This window comes from Electrona antarctica (genome assembly GCF_951216825.1).
Source record: "Electrona antarctica genome assembly, chromosome: 21".
Taxonomy (NCBI): Eukaryota; Metazoa; Chordata; class Actinopteri; order Myctophiformes; family Myctophidae; genus Electrona; species Electrona antarctica.
In genome coordinates, this window is record NC_136802.1 from 7,957,229 (window position 1) to 7,963,251 (window position 6,023).

Consider the following 6,023-nt stretch of genomic DNA (forward strand, 5'->3'; position numbering starts at 1 on the left):
AGGTTCCAGGGGGTCCCTGGGGAGGTTGCAGGGGTCTTGGAGATCAGTATCACAATCATTTGAACCACTTCATCCAAATGTTATACTTTGGCTATTCAAAAATAGCAGATCTACAAGCGCGCACAACTGATATTATTGAAATGTTTTGGAAAAATGTCCCTGGTACAACACATGTTCAGATGGGGGTCCCTGGTACAACACATGTTCAGATGGGGGTCCCTGGTACAACACATGTTCAGATGGGGGTCCCTGGTACAACACATGTTCAGATGGGGGTCCCTGGTACAACATAATGTTCAGAAGGGGGTCCCTGGTACAACATAGTGTTCAGATGGCGTCCCTGGTACAACATAATCTTCAGATGGGGGTCCCTGGTACAACACATGTTCAGATGGGCGTCCCTGGTACAACATAATGTTCAGATGGGGGTCCCTGGTACAACATAGTGTTCAGATGGCGTCCCTGGTACAACATAATCTTCAGATGGGGGTCCCTGGTACAACATAGTGTTCAGACGGGGGTGCCTGGTACAACATAGTGTTCAGACGGGGGTCCCTGTCTGCTGGTGAACACTAGATGGAAGCAAAACGTCGGTTTTCCAGTCTGTCCATGAACACACGACTTTAAACAACATGTAGTTTCACCTTCTCTCTCGCTCTCGCTCTCTCTCTCTCTAGTCTAACCAAATGATCTACAAAAGCAGTGATATAGCCTAGAGTGGTGCATGGTTTTCATAGAGATAGCAGGCAAACGTTGATAAAAAAAAACTACATTATCTTTAAATGTGTAAATGTCTTGTAAATTAAGTAATGCAGATGTTTAACAACAATTAACAACCTCGAGCCTATTAAAATGAAACCAAATGGTTACCAACTCTCCATCCTTTAGCTGGGGACCACTTGCAGGGACCGCCTCAAGGCCCACTGGTGGTCCCCGGACCACTGGTTGAAAACCACAGAGTATACATTATAGCCTACAGCCACAGATGTTTTAAAACATCTCATATGGAGTCCCACAAGGCTCTGTACTTGGGCCCAAACTGTTTATAATGTACATAAACGATATATGTGAAATATATGTGATAGGCTATATGTGAAACATCTAAATTGCGTTATTTGGCTTTTAGTACACAGCAAGCTCAGTAGCTCACTGGGTACAGAGCCTGCCTGGGAATCAGGAGTAGAGATGAAGAATGCCAGCACTCATTGTATGTCCTTTTACATGATTTTATTTACCTCTGACTGACGGAATCAGGAGGCCACAGGTTCAAGTCCTGGCTCTGACAGCGTGTCACTTGTGATTGTGAAAACAAATACAGTCAACCAAATTTGATCTACAAAGATAATCGTTAGTAATATAAAGTATGTTGTCATGCAGTTTTTTTTATCGTTGAAAAATGACATAGTATGTTGTTTGTCAGGGTTTTCGACGACATACTAGGGCTATATGTTGTCGAAAACCATGAAGTATATGTCGTTATTTCATGATTTTCCATCTATTTTGAATTCTTTTGTCGAAAATAATGAAAAACGACATACATATTGTCGTTTGTCAGTGTTTTCAACGACATACTGTATGTTCTCAGAAGCCATTTTTTTAATCTGCTTTAAAATTTGAGAAATGTATAATGGGGGTCAATGGCAGATTTTGGCATGTCAAGCATCTCAGAGGCAAATATTGTACTTTTACTTACATTTATTTGAAAACTTTAGTTACTTTGTAGATTTTGATTATTATTATTAGAAAACATTTATCACTTCAGCTCTATATGCATTTCGACCATTTGAAAATTGTCGATCTACAAGCTCACAATGCTTCACGAAGTGACACATTGTGAGATTTACCATGGCAACCAGCCAATCAGAATCAAGTATTGGGACTAACCGTTTTAGAAAGGTTTGTTCACGTGTGGATGAGGAAGATTCCAGCTTTCTACAATGCTCTTTTAAATATTTTCTTTATTATTAGTAATAGTGACATTCAAACAAACTACAAATTGTTGTGCTACCTTTGTACACAACTAAAGCAGTAACATTGTGATTGTGTGAGTGAGTGAGTGAGTGAGTGCGAAACAGAACTATAATTCACATTGTTTTTGTGAACACACAGTGTATGACATAATATAAGCATAATAGTAGAGGTCATACTTTCACAAATTCTGTACATTATTTGCAGCAAAAACAACATTTTAAAGCACTTTTACACCATCACATTTTCTTTCCTTTTAGCACATTACAAACCATTTATTCCTCCCTTTATTACATTTGACTTGAAGGGATTGTGACATAAAAAAAAACGTTTGTAATTTGTTTTTAATTTGCACGCAAAAACCAGAACTTTTAACATTCAGTAGATTGTCTGTGGTCTGGGGTTTTCTGGCTCAAACAAGTGCTCTGATTTTCCTGCTGTTTATGCAAATCCCATATATGTCAATGGGATTTGCCAGCAGATGTCACTGTTTTCACCGTTTCCATGGCAGCTCAAAAGGCTTCCGAACCCCAGAGAAAACTCCAGATCACAGAAAATCCACTGAATGTTCAAAGTTTTTTTGGGTGTAATTGAGGTCATAAAATCTAAAATAAAAATAAAAACGAAAAATAAAAATAAATTAAAATGAATGTCATGAAATCTTTAACATTTCCTTAGATTTGATTCCTCCACTACGAACCATTCAATTGTCCAACCATCACAGATCATCACATATAAGCACTTTTTCAGCACAATCAGAAGCCGTTGTATTCATAAGGACTTAGAAAGTAGACTCAGCTATTCATGACACATTCACAGTGGATCATTCTCTGGCCATATGGCTCCTGACCCAGCAGTATCGATTCGTACCCATAAAGTAATTGTTGAAATCCTGTCTTAAGTTGAGTACCCGATTATGAGCCACAATCTAATTAGTTTGAATAAAGGAGGGAACATTGATTATCTTGGCATATCGCAATGGTGTGCATGCACCAACGTTAACCGAAAGCCTTGATTATTTCGTCTAGATCTGACCTTTCTTGATCTCTAGCAATGAACAAGGCCAAGGAACACGACAATATGAAACAATCAGATTATTGACTTTTTCTGACGTTTAGAAAATGTACGCCCTTTAATTCAGAATGTGGTGTCATCTTGCCGACTGCCGAGTCTCTCTCTCTTTCATATAAGACGTGTACATTATGTGGACAAATCTTTTTCTTTTGGTCTTGTTTTGGAGATTTTTTTTTTTTTTTTAACTCTTTAACTTATTAAATAAAAACACAAAAAGAATGTCAAACCAAACACACGATACCCCTCCACCCCAAAGTACAGCAACGATTTCACATTCAAAACGGCCAGCCATTCAATCAATAGTTAGCGCCTTGAACGCAATAGTCCATTTTAGCACACAAGAGAGAGAATGCTTAGCCATGACAATAAAATGGTTAAAAAAAAGGTAAAATAATGGAATCAAACAACTTCAGATCTCAACACGGACAGTATATTTATACTCTTTATATATCTGATGCTCGGCATCAGCTTCCAGGGAATACCACCATTGCAACACGATGGTGCCGGTGGCTTTTAAAATTGACTTCGGGTCAGATATATATATTCATAAATATTCCCAGAGCTTTGAGGTTTGATTGTAAACGTGTGTGATTAGTACACTAAGCTCAGTATTCTTTTGATTTCACAATTCACTCAGCATCGTTCAGGCTATAGTAGGCAGCAAAGGAGGACATTTTTACCACGAGAAAAGTCCTACCTGCCATAAATAGACCTGCGTTAATTGATATGTATTGACAAATTACATTATAAATACTTGTTTTTTTTACCCTACATGGAGTGGCAGATGGGTGGGGTTTCAGGAAAGTAGTCAATCACAGAAAAGTTAAATTGACTTATACAACTGTTGCCTTTAAGAAATGTTCCCGCATTTTCCACACACGCATTCATTGTATTGTCCACCCATTTGACGCCCCACAATGATTCAAACAAAGCCACTATTTGCTAATATAATTTGACCCGGGTGTGGTTAACCCATTCTGGGCGCCGGGAACCCCTTTTGGTGTTTTAAAGCATTATGTTATACTTTAGCTATTGAAAAATAGCAGAACTACAAGCTCATAGCGCGGCAGAGTGCCGCGCTACGAGCTTGTAGGTCTGCTATTTTTGAAAAATTGTGAAAATAGTAGTGCAAATCTTTGAATATATTCTTTCACAATGAACGTTTTAACCTTTGCTTCTGGAAACTACAGATTTCCCCGAAACTACATATTTTCAGATGGGGGTCTGCGGGCAAATTCAGATAAATCTGGGGGTCCTTGACATGGAAAAGGTTGAGCACCACTGACATAGAAACATGGGTTTTTCCAGAAAACTGTCAGGATTTAGAAGACATTTGTAGAATCGTCCTCAGGTTGAAAAGGGGTTAAGAGAGGAGCACTGTAAAATCCTCTGTGTCAATTTAACACAAAAATGGACCTAAATGGACCCGCAACAAAATGTAAATGAACACGTGAGGATTTTACTGTGTTTGGATTCATGGGGGAAAACGTTTGGCCCACATTGAACTGTAGACAGACAGCAGCGCCACTACTGGTCACTACCAGTAGTATGTCATCATGCCAGAAAAAGTGCATCAAAATGGTTTTGGTTGAAACCCTGATGGCCTAGACTTTCTCTACGGCTCTTGTCTTGTAAACTATTGACCATATGCAGACCGCGTCCATCTTGCCAGCAATTTCCCTTTTGACAGCCCATTCATCCAAACAGAAAAGTCCTATCTTATTCTATTAAACAACGTCAAACTCACCAACATTGCAGCTGTACGAAAAGCTTGAATTATCTGCAAAGGGTACTTTTTCCATAAAAATCCACCGTAGACATGTTATGAGCTACTTCCGGTCATGAAATTCCTTGCAGGTGATTATTTGGAGTGTTGTGTTGGAGTTTGGAAGCGCTCGTCGAAGTCACTGAACGTCCCTGCGGCACCACCGGTTTCCAATTTGCACATAATGCATGACGTTGCTTTACTGATAACGAGCGCTCACAAACTCTGACACTTAGAAGAATAATATCGGCATTTCTTGACAGGAAGTAGCTCGTTTGACGTTGTTTAGGCATCATGTTATACTTTAGCTATTGAAAAATAGCAGATCTACAAGCTCATAGCGCGGCACCGAGTGCCACGCTATGAGCTTGTAGGTCTGCTATTTTTGAAAAATCGTGAAAATGTGGCGCAAATCTTTATATATCTTTCAGAGCCAAAGTTTTTAACTCACATCTTTGCTTCTGGGAGGTCACTGGAACAACATATTTTCAGATGGGGGGTCGGCACATATCATTTTTGGGGTCCTTAACATGAAATATCGAGCACCACTGATATAGAAACATGGGTATTTCAGAAAACTGTCAGGATTTAGAAGACATTTTTTAAATTTCGACGTCAGGCCTAAATGGGTTAATACAATCAGAAAATACTTTTTCTGTTTGGACGAATGGGCTGTCAATGGGAAATTGCACCTATAGTTACCACCGTGCTGGCAACATGGACTGCATTATAGTCAATAACAGTAGCAGGTCTACTGACTGAGGTACAGTTTATCCCATGTCAGTATTCACAGTCTTTTGTGTTCCTTCTGTGATGAGCCATATATGAATGATTGAAGTGGCTGAAGAATGCACTTCCTTCAAGGATATATTGGTTCCTTTTTTTGACCTTCGCTTTCCTTCTCTCTCCCCGTCTGGCAAAACGCAAGTGCCTGCATTCATTTATAGGCTACCCCCTCTTCATATTTCCTCCCTTACTTCTGAAGGAAAGAAAATCCTTCCTTTACTTCTTTTAATCTTAAACTCAATGCGGTGTAAAACCATATACAGACAAAGAAATCATGTGCACTATATACAAAAAACAAAGAAAAATACATTTCATATAATTTAAACCTATATATACATAAAAAAAGGCAGAAAGTGAGGTTGAACTGGTCCCCCCCCCCCCCCCCCCCCCCCCCCCCACTCCACCCCATAAAGACTGCTTGGTCGTTTTC